The sequence below is a fragment of the Orcinus orca genome, chromosome 11, assembly GCF_937001465.1.
Source record: "Orcinus orca chromosome 11, mOrcOrc1.1, whole genome shotgun sequence".
NCBI lineage: Eukaryota > Metazoa > Chordata > Mammalia > Artiodactyla > Delphinidae > Orcinus > Orcinus orca.
The window spans coordinates 99053935-99068604 of record NC_064569.1 but is presented as its reverse complement, the minus strand read 5'-3'; the positions used below and the strand labels follow the sequence as shown (position 1 = coordinate 99068604).

Below are 14670 nucleotides of genomic sequence, written 5' to 3'. Positions count from 1 at the left end.
ATCTTCCGGTTCTAGACGAATAAGTGGTACAGAGAATCCAACACTTCCTGCTAAGAATGATGATCACAAAACGGACAGCCAGCCAGTTACTATTTAACGGTGGCGTGAAATGGCTGTGGCACACCGATGTTTGGACCAGGCCCTTCTCTGTCACTGCTACATTTGACTAAGGTCATTTCAGGCAAAAATACTGACATTAGTCAGGGTACCTAGAACATGTTTCTCTGCGCCAAACTCTAGCAACCCGACCTCTCAAGTGTCTTGCAAAATATGGATTCTGTGTGGCAGTGCTATGTAAGTACAGTGATTTAAAAACACATGCAAAGTCACTGCTCATTTTAATAAAGAACGCAAACGTAAAAAGAAAAACTGGGAATTAATTAACTTTGTCAGAAAATATACACATCTAAATAACAACGGCAACACTTCTAAAGCACAAACCATGCGCCGGAAGTGCTCTGGGCACGCTGTGTGCAGGCAGTCATCCTTCTGTTCTGAATTCAGTGGCTCTTCTGAAGGCAGATCTTCACCCTCGGGGACCACCCTGAGTATGACAGCCGGAGGAGTCTACCTCAACTGCAACAGGCCCAGTGAGACAGCCTGGTAATGCCATTTGGGGAAAGAGGTGAGGTATGATTACCAAGCACTGAAACTTTGGATGTCCTTGTGCTGGTAAACTGTGTCCTGAATGTACTTTCAAAAGGCGTCCGGCACATTCTTTGCAGAGACAGGCTCCCTGGAATCTGAGTTCAGCGCCACGAGAGGCAGTGTCTGAGGGAAACTGTCATGCAGGTGAACTTTAGGCTATTTAGGATATTTCAGACTTACTACTTTATGGTCTAATCTATACATCAGATATACAACTTCTGAAATACAGAGTCAAGACTTATAAAAGTTCTTTTAAACTATACTTTATACTATAGAGAGACTGGGGAGGTGTGCAGAATGATTATGATGCAAACAGTGTTAGAGAAAAGAATTTTGAAAAACAAGTACTTGGTACACCCAGACAATGGAATATTCTTCAGCACTAAAGAAAGAAATGAGCTAGCAAGCCACGACAAGACATGGAGGCGGCTTACGTGCACTTCACCAAGTGAAAGAAGCCAATCTGAAGGCTACGTGCTGTGTGATTCCAACTCTGTGACAGTCTGGAAAAGGCAGAAGTATGGAGACAGGAGAAGATCAGTGGTTGCCGGGGTCAGGGGAGGGGCAATGCAGAGGTGGAGCGCAGAGGAGTTTTAGGACAGTGAAAATACTCTGTGTGATACTACAATGATGGATACGTGTCATTACGTATTTGTCCAAACCCACAGAATGTACAACATCAAAAGTGGACCCTTAAACTATGGACTCTGGGTAATAATGATGTGTCAACATAGGTTCAACTTCTGTTAAAAAAACAGAAGTGCCCCTCTGCTGGGGGTTACTGATGAGGGAGGCTCTGCACGTGTGAGGGCTGTGGGAAAATGGGAAGTCCCCGTACTGTCCTCCCAACTTTGTTGTAAGCCTAAAACTGCTCTTAAAAAATAAAGTCGTCAAAAGTTTTTAAAAGAAAACCAGAAGTAATATAACAATAAACAGATGTTTCATATAGTTTCTTTTAGTTTCAAAATTCAAAATACTTAGGCTAGCAAACTCACAACTGCCATGGAAGACTATTAACGCGAAATCATTTAAGCGAGTTATTTCTAACGTGGTTTCCCAGCGACGTTCTTTCCCTAAAGTTTCGCTCATCAGACAGCATTTGTCAAATCAATCAGCTACAGGAGCGGATCCTTAAGAACAAAAATTAATGGCAACAAATGTTCGCGAAAGCTTTGTTTCTGGTTTGAAATTAATTTTATATGGCGGCACTTAAAACACTGATAGTAACGGCTGAGAAGTAAAATTAAGGAAACACGGTGTCACCTCAAAGCCAGGTGGCTAAAGTGGCAGCCAGGGAGTCGAAGGGAGCAGCTTCCGAGGACCCTGTCTCACTACTTCTGGTGTGAGGGCGCCTTGCCCCGTCCCCACCCAGGCTGAGTGGGAGCAACGGTGACACAGTTCACGCCAGGCACCTCACCTTGGAAAAGGACAGACTCCCATTTTCTACCTTACGTGACAATAAACCTCAAGCAACTGTGCTTTTCATGCAAGTAAACAAGATAGAGCAGGACCGGACGCGTTCTGACGTCCGAGAGGCAGGGGGACAGCTGAGCGAGGCAGGCTTGGCAAGACCGACCCAGAGCCCAGGCAAGCGCGCAGGCCTGAGGTCAGCGGGCAGGCGCGCACACCACGCACTCTGGCCTCTCCGTGTGCACAGGAGACGCGCGCGGCTCGGCAGCCTTCACATGCGAACGTTTCAGTGTGCTGACAACAGTTTTCATTTCTAGCCGCTATGATCTTAGGGATGTAAGAAAACGAGCAGCACACAACTAAGAGCTGAGTAGACACCATCTGAAGGAGTACAGCCTGAAGTACTTTAGTCTCATTTTAAAAGAGTTGGGACTATTTGCCAAAACACCTGAACAAGGAAACAGAGTCCACTTTTGTGAGAGCCTCATGCAAGATATGACATCCCACTCCTCCAACTTTCGGCTTCGAGCCCTGGGGAACCAGTTGCTAGGATACCGTAGAAGCTACGTAAAACGGGTCTTCTTCCCTCTTTCATTCTGAACACGTTTGTTTATTTATTTATATAGTCAAATCCATCAGGTTTGTGCTCTTTGACTCTTTTTAAAAAAATTTTTGGCTGTGTTGGGTCTTCGTTGCTGTGTGCTGGCTTTCTCTAGTTGTGGCGATTGGGGGCCACTCTTTGTTGTGGTGCGCGGGCTTCTCATTGTGGTGGCTTCTCTTGTTGCAGAGCATGGGGTCCAGGCGCTCGGGCTTTAGTAGTTGCGGCACGCGGGCTCTAGAGCTCAGGCTCAGTAGTTGTAGTGCACGGGCTTAGTTGCTCCGTGGCATGTGGGATCTTCCCGGACCAGGGCTCGAACCCGTGTCCCCTGCATTGGCAGGCGGATTCTTAACCACTGCGCCACCAGGGAAGCCCCTGAACGGGTCTATTTAGATGACGCCTTGGCCTGCATCTGTGTGAGCGTGTGTGGGGTGCAGGGTGGCAGCGTGTTACGCTCTCCTCAGCCTGGGAGTGGCACCTGAGCATCGCCCACCCATAGCCCCTCACTGACTTGCTTCACACAGGGTCCCAGGGAGGCCTCCGCTAACCTGCGAAGTCGTGCGCGCACTTGTTTGCTTTGGACAGGGAGAAAGATATGGTTTGCACATCTTCAATCACACTAGGTGAGGGGTAAGAGAATCAATGAGAGGCTTTAAAAAACCAAATTAAATCACTGGGAAGCCAAACCCAAAGTTTACCTTTTGAAAGCCAAACAGCATTAAGAGGTTTTCTAGTTTTAATTAATGTCAGCTCAACAACTGAACAAATGATCACTGAAGGTTCACCAGCTGTTTAATGCTGGGGACACAGAAGTCAATAGAAGACAGTCCTTCCCCTCCGGAGGAGGAAAGACTGATTTCAGCAGAAAGATTTCTGCTTTGAACATTAGGATGGGCACAGTAAGATATTAAAAGCAGAAACGTATCATTTTGTGCATACCGCATAAGTACTGCTCCGGTGTGGAAACTCACTGATGCCTTTTATAAACAACATCAAGTTTAGCCAGCTGTGCCATTCTGAAATGTTTAAGGCATTTCCCTGAACGCCTCCCTCTGGTGGCTGCTTGGCAGGCGCAGTCACAAGCTAGACTCCTCATGAAGAAAAAGTATAGAATGGAACGTGTCTCCATGTTTACACTATAATTCCTGCATTCCCCAAGATGTGGCACTGTAGTCCAGAGTTTCCAAAATGCACATGAGAACAGTAAAGATTCATTCCGTGGTGCCCTGCAAGAGAGACACCTGCTTAACACAGGTCCTACATATATGTATTATTTAGGAGCCTTCCCTCATATAATAGCATTTAAGATACTGCAGAAAAAAATATGCTTTGGGACACACTGTGGTAACACACAGGGTCCAGTGTGGGGTGTGCAGTATGATACAGATCCCGCCTAGGATAGACTTTTTTTAGAGGGAAAGAGTTACGTATCCAGGTGTTTCCATGTGCTATGTTCACAGAGTGGCAGGGGTAACACAACGGATCTGCAGAAGATCAAGACGAGGGACTCAGGCTCAGTTCAGGGGGACTGTGGGAAAATTCCAGGAGGAAGACACACATGCTCAAGTCTTAGACGAGGAAGGAGTTGGCCGTGGCAGAGGTACCTGTTTTCCAAGGCGGCTACCACCTCAGGGCTTAGGTATCTACCTCGATTATTACCTGAGGCCAAAGCAGAGGAGTGGGTACCACGTGCTAGACGCAACAGGACTAATTAACTCAAGACTGCATCCAACCCATCTGAATGCCCACGTGTCCCCCAGGAAAGGGAGACTGGAAGAAACACTGTGAGGGAGTGAAGGAAGCACCCGCAAGGAAGTCTAGACACTTGAACTAGACAATCCTGGGCTCGCACCTTGGTCCTGCCACTCACGAGCTGGGAGAGCCCGGACCAGCTGCAGTCAGGGAACCAACTCTCTGAGCTTTACTTCTCTCATCTGTAAAATAATAGTTCCCAACAAAGAGGCTTTTGTTAAAAAAAAAATTGTGCGAGATAATGTATGTAAAGGGTATAGCATAGGGTTTGGCACCCAGAAATAACTCAATGATTTTAAAAATTTTAATGTGAGGAGCAACAGAACGCACACGTCCTAAGTGTATATCCTGATGGGTTTTCTCACACATACACATCACATGACCCCACCCAGATCAAGATGCAGAATGTGCCCAGCACCCCGGAGGACCTCCAAGTACCCCTTCCCTATCAACAGCTGCCCTCCTACCCCTCAAGGTAACCACCATTCTGACTGCTGTCGCCACAGATTAATTCTGCCCGTTCTTAAACTTCGTGTAAATGGAATCATACAGTGTATACTCTTTTTGAATCTGGCTTCTTTAGCTGAAAACTATGTTAGTGAGGTTAATTCATTTTGTTACACAGAGCAGTTCATTCTTTACCGCTGTGTATTGTTCCACGGAATGAACATTCCACAACTTCTGTTCTACTGCTGACTACTTCGGATGTTTCCACTTCGGGGCTATTATAGATAATGTGACTAGGAAGCCTCCTGCACACGTCTTCTGATAGATATGTGTATGCATTTCTCCTGGGGGTACAGCTAGGGGCGCAACTGCTGGCTCACAGGGCTGGTGGACGCCTAGTGTTAGCAGACACCGACAGTTTTCCAAGGGCATTTTTCCAGTTGCCGTCTCCACCATCAGTTTACTAAGGTTCAGGCTGCTGCACATCCTTGCCGTCACTGGGTGCTGTCAGTCCTCTTATGAGCCATTCTGGTGGGCTCCTTACTGTGGGTTCAATTTGCACTTCCCTGATGAATGATGATGTTGAGCTCTTTTCATACATTTACTGGCCATCTATCTGGATTTCCTCTTTTGTGAAATGCCATGGGTCTTTTGTCCATTCTTAAAAACTGAATTACCTTTTCTTTGTTGTTTTGCAGGAGTCCTTTATTTATTATGGGTATGAGTCCTTTGTCAGATATATACAATGCAAAAACCTTTTCAAAGTCTTTCTCTTATAGTTAGCACTTTTCGGTTATAATTTTGATGCCTTGTTTATGAAATCTTTGCCTCTTCTAAGACAATAACCGTATTCTCTTATGATTCCTTCTAGAAGCTCTTGTGTTTTCCCTTTCACATTAAGGTCTATGATTCATCTTGAATTAATGTTCATGAATGGGAAGAGGTAGGGGTGGTAGGCTTTTTCCCCCCTACGGATATTAAATCGGTCTAGCACCATTTATGGAAAAAGACCAAAAAAAAAAAAAACCCAAAAAACCCCCAAAAAGACCATCCTTTTCTGCTCAGCTACAGGGGCGCCTTTGTTGTGCATGTGTTACTCTGTTTGAGGACTCTCTCTTCTGTCCTGTGATATTATTATCATTATTATTTCAGTTCTACCACTGACCCAGTGCAATCACAGATGAAAATATACCTTTCTCCTAGGCATTAACAGCTGTAACAGGATATTTGTACAAGAACATCTACTTGTTGAGAAACTATAGGCTGAGCACTTTGCGAACATGATGACATTTCACATTCACCATAACCCTGCGGGGACAGGTCCCATTTTAGATAAATAAGCTAAAACTCACAACAGAGGTTTAAGTGAAGTGTTTAGAGGTTAAGAAGGGGCAGAATCTGCATCTGTCTAGCCCCAGAACTGATGGTCTTGCCACTATGCCATACTTCCCGAACACGAGATCACTGGGGAAATGCTGTTTGGTTATTATTCCTATAAACGGTTACATTTCTGTACACAAGTAAAACTTACAAATGAGGGCTTTCAATAAAAAAAGAAAGAAGGAAACAGAAAGGAAGGAAGAAAAAGAAAGAACAGAAAAAAACCCCAACCCTGTTTAGACTCTCATCCTATCCCTGTCCCCTCCCCCTCCAATAAAAACAATATAAAAAAAAAACCACATCAAGGACAACTGATCAAAACATAGATCAAAAGAGAATCAAGGGAAAACATTTCAAATAAAGCTCAGCTGTTTCTATTTGGAAACAACAACAATAAAAAATCCCACTTGCCACAATAAATGACAAATAAGAAATGGACCCTGTGGTAGCGGAGCTGGAATTTTCCGATGGCATCTGCTACTGTGTCATTACTGCCGGTCTCCGCAAGGGAGCCGGCGAGTGAACAGCTGGTCTTGTGTCCCTGACGCAGCAGCCGTCGCGGAGCGCTGTCCTTTGGGGTTAAGCACCCCTTTGAGATGTTGTCTTTTCCCTGGAACTAGAAACCCCAGTCGGTCTCTAGAAGCCACCTCCAAGAGATGGGACAGTAAGCCTCCTAGCCCTGTTCTCAGCCTGGGAGAGCTTTCAGCCACCTTGAAATTCCTAATCCCCAAGTAAAGAGGAAGTCTTTCATAGGGTCCAAACCACAGACTGCCCACGGGGAACAAGGACTACTACCCTAAGGTAACACGAGCCCTCACCCCCACCCACCCCGTGGAGGACGCGTGAGTACACGGACGCAGCCAGTCCATGCGGGGTGATCAGAGAACGGAGGTATTTTCATTAACTGACGTTTACTATCTCTGCACTGATTCCTAGTCTAGGCATATCTGAAATATCTGTTGCTTTTTAACACAAAATACTGAGATTAAAGTTCAATGAAAGCTTGACTGGTGTGAGTTATTAGAAGGGGTTAAACCAAACCAAGCTGAAATAGTATCACTGCCAAACCATGCTTATTCAATTCACAAGAGAATCATCAAACCCGTGGGAGAAATTTCTCCTGTGCTTTGAACCACCCCTCACCCACCAAACACACACACACACACACACCCCTTCCTCAAGCTGCTGCTTTTTCATGCATTTGTTCACTGTTTTACTCTGTCACCTACCCATCTAAGAAATATTTATTGGACATTTACTATGCACCTGACAGCAACATATTATACTTAGGTGAAAAACAGAAAAAATGGCCCCTGCCACATGGGCCTTGGTCTAGAGGGTAATTAAGACATAAATGCACAAATATTCATCCAATTACAGACTGTGATAAGCTGAAGGAACAGAGCAGGTTCTAGGAGGGGTCAACCGGCAAGGCTTCCCTGAGGAAGAGACGAGGAAGGTGGACATGGAGACGAGGAGGACTGAGCCAGGGGACAGAGTCCAGGCTGAGAGATGAGCATAACGACTGCCTTGAGGTGAGAAATTAGATAGATCTGAGACACAAAAAACGAAGAGTCTCTGGGGAATGCTAAAAAAGGGAGACCGGGAGGAGCTTCAAGATGGCGGAAGAGTGAGACGCGGAGATCACCTTCCTCCCCACAGATACACCAGAAATACATCTACACGTGGAACAACTCCTACAGAACACCTACTGAGTGCTGGCAGAAGACTTCAGACTTCCCAAAAGGCAAGAAAGTCCCCACGTACCTGGGTAGGGCAAAAGAAAAAATAAAAAAGGAAGAGCGGTCTGGAGGTAAATGAAAAGGCAGGTAGGCAAGACCACACAGGACCTCTCAGGACGTGCTGGAGCCTGTGGATTTATTCTCAGGACAATGGACAGGCTTGGAGGTTTCGTAAATGGGCATGTTTATGAGGGATGGTGTGGGGCAGGGAGAGTCAAGAGGCAGAGAGGAATGACCCTATTTTGGTTGTAAAAGACTGCACTGAATGGATGGGGAATAAATATCACCGCAACACAACAAAACCAGAAACTGAAAGATGACTTAGGAAGCTACTGCTGACATCCAGGCCAGGGGTGAGGAGAGTATGGACTGGATGGTAGCAATGGAGATGAAGGGAAATGGGTGGATTTGGGACGTATTCTGGAGGGAGAATCAACAAGACTTGGTGACACTTGAGTGGCAGGAGAGTAAAAAACAGCATCATGAGTGACTCCCAGGTTTCTGACCTGAGCGACTAGATGGATGGAGATATTCCCACATTTATTGAAAAAGACAAGGGAGAATTTTGCAGAGATATTAATAGCTTAACTTTGGACATCCTAGGTTTGGGGTGTCAGTAAGATATGCAAGCAAAATGTTAAGCGGGGTGTCAGAGATATACGCCTGAGACTCAGAAGAGAGGTCTGTCTAGAGGTTACATGTGGTAGACACAGGTGAACAGATGATGTTTAAAGCCTTCAGAATACCCAGAATACAACTTCATCTCCCATCTCCACGGCTACCAGCCTGGCCCAGGCCACTGTCATCTCCTGCCTGCATGATGCCAACAGCCTCCCTACAGGATTCCCTGTCATTCCATGGGCCCAGAATAGTGTCTGGGACATAAAAGGTGTTCAATAAACATTGAATGAATAAAGGAATAAATGGGTGAGATTCTTTAGGAAGAAAATGTAGAGAAGAGAGAGCCTGAGCTCTGGAATGTCCAGGAGAACTCCAACGTTTAAAAGTCGTGTAGAAGAGGGAGAAACAACAGAGAATAAGGAGGAGGAGCCAGGAAGACGTGAAAAAAAAAAAAGAGGAGGCACCATCATGAAAGAAAAAAGTGTTATGTTAAGGAGGAAGTGATGAGATCTGTTGAACTGAGTGTTAATATGATGAGAACTGCAAAGCATCCATTGACTCTGACTGGTGACAACAGGCAAATGATGAAGCTTATGAACACATTCATCTGTCTATATTCTCCTTTGAAATTATTCCCTTTCTCAATAAATGTGGGAATATCTCCATCCATCTAGTTGCTCAGGTCAGAAACCTGGGAGTCACCTGTGATGCTGTTTCTTTTTTATTCTCCTGCCTCTGAAGTGTCACCAAGTCTTGTTGATTCTCCTTCTAGATTATGTCCCAAATCCATCCAACAAAAAGGGTAAAGTAGAGACACTCTGGCATGGAGGATACCAGATGCAGAGGGTGCAGATACCATGCGGGAAATACTAGAATTAAGTCAAAGTATACATATTAAAACAATGAGATCCTGTAGCTATCACAACAAAATGCTGGAATCAGGCATACATTTTCAAACAAACTCATATGGTTCCTCACCCATGAACCCACTTTAAAGGAGATTCTGAAAGAAGGACTTCAGGCCGAAGGAAAATCATCCCAGGCGGACAGACAAAGCTATAAGAAGGGGTGAAAGGCAGAAAAGCAGTACAAATGTGGATAGATCTAAATGAACACTGACGTTATAGAACTACGATAATAACATCTTACAGAGTTGTAAAAATAGAATAAAAATATATAACAACAACAGCATATAAATTGGGGGGTGCTGAGTGGTCCTGTATTATCTGGGAAGGGGGCAAAGGTCTGAAAGACATTAGATTTTCCTCAGTCTAGGAAGCATGTTGCAATTTCCCAGGGCACTATTAACAGAATAGAAAAAAAGAATTAAAAACTTTTAAACCAGAAAAAGATAAACATTGAACTATATAAAACAATCAATCCAAAAGAAAGAGAGAAAAATAAAATAAAATAGAAAGCAAACCAGAGTAGCTTAAATACAAACACATCAGTAATTACAGTAAATATAAATGGGCTAAATGCAATAGCTAAAAGGCAAAGAAACTAGATTTAAAAAAAAATCAACTATGCTGTTTACAACAAACACCTCTGACACAGAAAGACTGAAAATAAAAGGACTGTAAAGGTTATACCATGTAAATACCAACCAAAAGTGAGATAAAGTAGCTGTATTAGTAACAGGCAAAAAGCATTTTAGAGATACAGAGGGTCACTTTACAGTGACAACAGGGATATTTTTCAAGACCTATTATACACCTTAGTCTAATAATGTTGTCTCAAAATATATAAAGAAAAATGTTATATAACTAAAAGGAGAAATTTAGTATAATCGTAGGCTGGTATTTTAAAACATTTCTCTCCACAACCGATAAACCAAAGTAGACAAAAATATCACTAAAAATGTAAAAATTTTACAAACTTGACCTAAAAAAACTGTACTCCACTACTAGAGAATAGATGTGATTTTCAAGCACACACACAACAGTTGCAGAAACTGACCATACACTGCGTCATCAAGCAAGTCTTAATAAATTTCATAGGACAAAGAACATCAATATGTGCTCTTTGATCATAATGAATTTATGTTAGAAATCAATCTCCAAAAGATAATTCTTATTTGTTCAGAATTTAAGAAATGCATTTCTAAATAATCCATGGGTCAAAAAAAAAAAAAAAAGAAATTAGAAAACACTTGAAATGCATGATAACCAAAATAATACATACTAAAATCCATGCAAAGAAGCTATAAAAATACAGAGAGGAATAAAAGCTGAAAAGTAATAATCCTAAATAAATGGACAGATGTACCATGTTCATGGGTTAGAAGACTCAGATGTCAATTCTCATTACACTGATTTTAGCCAAAGCATCTCAATGAGTAATTCAACATGTGGGGATTTTACACTGTTTTTGTTGGTGGTGATTTCATGTGTGTACATGTGTGTAAGCACATGTGTGCACAAAAACACACAAGTGTGAATGTATAGAATGTGACTAGCTGGTTTAAAATTTTTTATGGGCAAATACAAATGACCAAAAATAGCCATAATACTCTTAAAAAAGACGAAACAAGTTGGAAGGACTCACTCGACATATCAAGATACTTTAGAAAGTGACAGTACTTAACACCATAGTACTGGTACAGGGACAGAACACAGAGATCAATGGAAAAGAAAAGAGAGTCCAGACCCACACATATATGGACACCTGACTTATGATACAACTGGCACTACAGTAGACAATGTGTGTTCTTTCAATAACTGGGATGGGATAATTGCGTGTCCATATGGAAAAACATAGAAATAGACCCCTAACTCACACCATACAAAAAAAATCAACTCCAAGTGAATTATAGACCTAAATATAAAAGGTATCAATGCTCTGTGGTGACCTAAATGGGAAAGAAATCCAAAAAAGAGGGGATATATGTATACGCTGATTCACTTTGCTGTACAGTAGAAACTAACACAACATTGTAAAGCAACTATACTCCAATAAAATTTTAAAAAATACATAAATATAAAAGATAAAAATATGAAGTATTCAGAAAATAATATAGATTATCATCATGACCTGAGGGTATGAAAATATTTCTTTAACAAGATACATACCTAAAAAACTAACCATAAAGAAAAAGTGATAAATTTGACTAAAAGTTAAGAACTTCTGTTAATTAAAAAAAAAAAAAGCTATAAAGGGAATGACAAGATAGTCCTAGAACAAGGGAAAGGAAATATTAGCAACACATGTAGCTGATAAAGAACTTCTATCTAGAATATATAAAGATCTATTACAAACAAATTATAAAAAGATAACCCAATGAAAAAAGGTTTTGATCAAGCACATTTTACACACACACACACACACACACACACACACACACACACACACACACACACACACACACACACGCAATCCAAATGGTAAATAAACATTTTAGAAGATGCTCAGCCTCACCAGTCATGCAGGCAACAGAGCAAATGGGATCTTAGCTATAGCGGGAGCATGAGGGAGGGAGGAGAGGAGGTGGTATACAAGAGCCAAATCCTAGTGTCATAACAAAGTAAACAGGTAACATCAAGATGTGATATATCAAGAAACAGCAGCGAAGCATATTACTTAGTTACAGAAAAGCAACTACTAGAAGAAAGACCTGAGAGAGTGAATTGCAAAGTGTGGAGGGTGGAGCCAGAGAACTCACTCCCCCATTCTACACCTTCTGGCATTAAAAAAAAAAAAAATACAGATTTATTATTTTGATGAATAAAAAATATAGGAAAGAAAAAAACCATATGAATGGGGGTGGGAGAGTGAGTGAGAGGTAAGGAGGCAAGGTCAGGGAAATTAAATAATTGTTGGGAAAACCTGCCTGAGAGCAGGAGCTGAGAAACAGTGTGGAGGAGGAACATGGGGCGGATTTACTCTGTGATCTGTATTATGGCCCTATTTGCTCTGGCTGCTAGGGAGGCCAGGTTTTAATTTATGGCTCACATCTAAAAATTGATCCCGAGGCTATAATACTTGTTCATTTCTGACCATTCAACCATCATTCTCCCTTTGCTCTCATATTTTGGTATGTGTCTCATATCTTGTTAAGTGTATTTTGTACGTCTTGAAAATCTAGTAGGTTTATAAACAAAAGTCCAAGGAGTTACTAGATGTACATAACACGAAACATGTAACATTTTGCCTCTTCTTGACAATTTAAAGGAGATTCTGGAAGCGTGCAATGCTTCATTAATTATCATTTAAAAAAACATTTATCTATGTAGATTGTCCATCTATATTTTTTCAATTTATAATTCTGAGTAATTTCTCCACTACGTGAATATGTTACTGTGCTTTCTCTGTACGTGTTCTGTTCCCTCCCAGTGACTTACAAGGAGGCAGTTTAGGAAAGCAGCTAAGAATCAGGTACACACCAAGTTTAAATTCTGGGTCTGACCTTCAGGACAAGTCACTAAGGCTCTCTCAGTTTATCTTCTCACTTACAAATAGGGCGGATAAGGGTAACAGTATCTGCTTCACAGTGTTGTCAGTAACTGCTTCACAGTGTTGTAAATGTATGTAAATCCACAGTAAGGACTCAATAAATGTTGCCTGAAAGAAGTGAGTGAATGAATGAATGAATATCCGGCAAGGAGGATGCCAACATAAAAGACCCTGTAAGCATGAGCCACATGCAGCGTATCTGCAGAACTATGATGTGCTGTGTGCAACAGCCTTTTTAATTTTTTGGTCTTTGCTAAAGGCCAAAGATTAGCAATAAAAACCTTGTCTCACTAGAAGGTCAATTCAGGGAATATAAAAGTAAAACTGGGTGAATTTCTTTGTTTGCAATAAATCACCTTTTTCATCAGGAAATGCAACACCTGCAGTTACACCTGAATGTTCTTTTACTGCTTTCCTGTGACAGAAAGCTTTCTTCTTTTTCCCTTCCTTTTTTGGGGCTAAAATATTTCAAAACTCTCTAATGAGCACAGCCTGTGGTGCCTGATCATAATGCAATGCAGTGAACCGACTCTGTTTTACCTTGAACAAAAAAGTCTTCTGAGGCTGTTTATTTGTCTTTCCCTGACTGAGCTTATAAGCTATCATGCTCTTTAAAATAGGAGATTTTCTTCTATTGCTAATCAGACAAATGACAGTATCTTTAGCACAAATAATAAGCATTTCTCAATCTACTTACTTTGAAACACATGATTTTCATCAGCTCCTTTTCTCTTCTTGACAGAAACCACAGTGAGCATTTTAAAAATAGAATTCCCCTCCTCCTCGGTCTCCAACAGGGTTACAGTCTCAAAGTCCTTGCAATGGCCTTATTCACCCCTGCCTCCCCCCTGCAACAGGCACAAGGCCACACAGTAGCCAGGGCAAGGGACTGGGCTGAGTTGGATTCTCACCAGGGAAGGTCTTGAAGTTAATCAGATTCTCTCTCAAACTTAGCAGGCTGTACCCAGTCCCTGGCTCATCACTGTACTAGATCAGTTTCTGACAGGGCAAGACCTTGGCTGGTGGAGTGGGGGGGAAGAAGCAAGTTCCCTGCAGAACACCTTCCAGAAGGGTGGTCAAACCAGGTAAGGGCAAGAGCCAGAGCCCCCAGCATCACTAACAGAGGGTCGCAAGACCGTACCCAACCAAAACCAGAATCCGGAGCCCCTGAAACGTTTCTCCCCATTCCTGAGGTCTCAGAGGCCTCCAAACTAGTGTTAAAATGGTTCTTCCAGAGGACTGGATACCTCGAATCTCCACAGAAAAAAATGTAAGCTTCTTCACATTTACTCCAGGGACACACAGTGTTTGGAAAGGTGACATCAGTGACATGCAGCGAACACAGGGGCCGTGGATGAGCTTTTGCCTCAGAGGCTTAAGGCACTCTGTAGTAGAAGGCTGGCTTAGAATGTCCTAGTCACCTCGAAAACTTGAGCCCACTACGCTGCACAGACCGCAGGAGTGACACTCCAGCCCCGAACCTTGAGAAAGTGGCTTAGTTCTTAGGAACTAGCCACCAAGAAAGCCAGCCAGCTGCCTCCTGAATGAATACCAGGCAAGGGCCTTGTTCCGCTAAGGCCCCCGAGGGTGAACTAACGCTTGTGAGTCACATCAAGGATA

At 42.6% G+C, this 14670-nt stretch overlaps 1 protein-coding gene and 1 long non-coding RNA gene across 3 annotated transcripts in view; both read right to left on the bottom strand.

Annotated features, from left to right (window-relative positions):
* Positions 1–14670, bottom strand: part of ATXN10 (ataxin 10) — a 153283-nt gene that overhangs the window by 13002 nt on the left and 125611 nt on the right. The window lies entirely within an intron of this gene.
* On the bottom strand, positions 322–14665 carry LOC117196486 (uncharacterized). 2 transcript variants are annotated; one of them, XR_007470222.1, is made up of 3 exons: positions 13748–14665; positions 13051–13158; positions 322–9467 (listed from the first exon to the last, which is right to left on the bottom strand). It is a non-coding gene; the product is annotated as an uncharacterized LOC117196486 (long non-coding RNA). The 2 variants fall into 2 exon arrangements; XR_007470223.1 differs by having other exon boundaries at positions 13051–14665.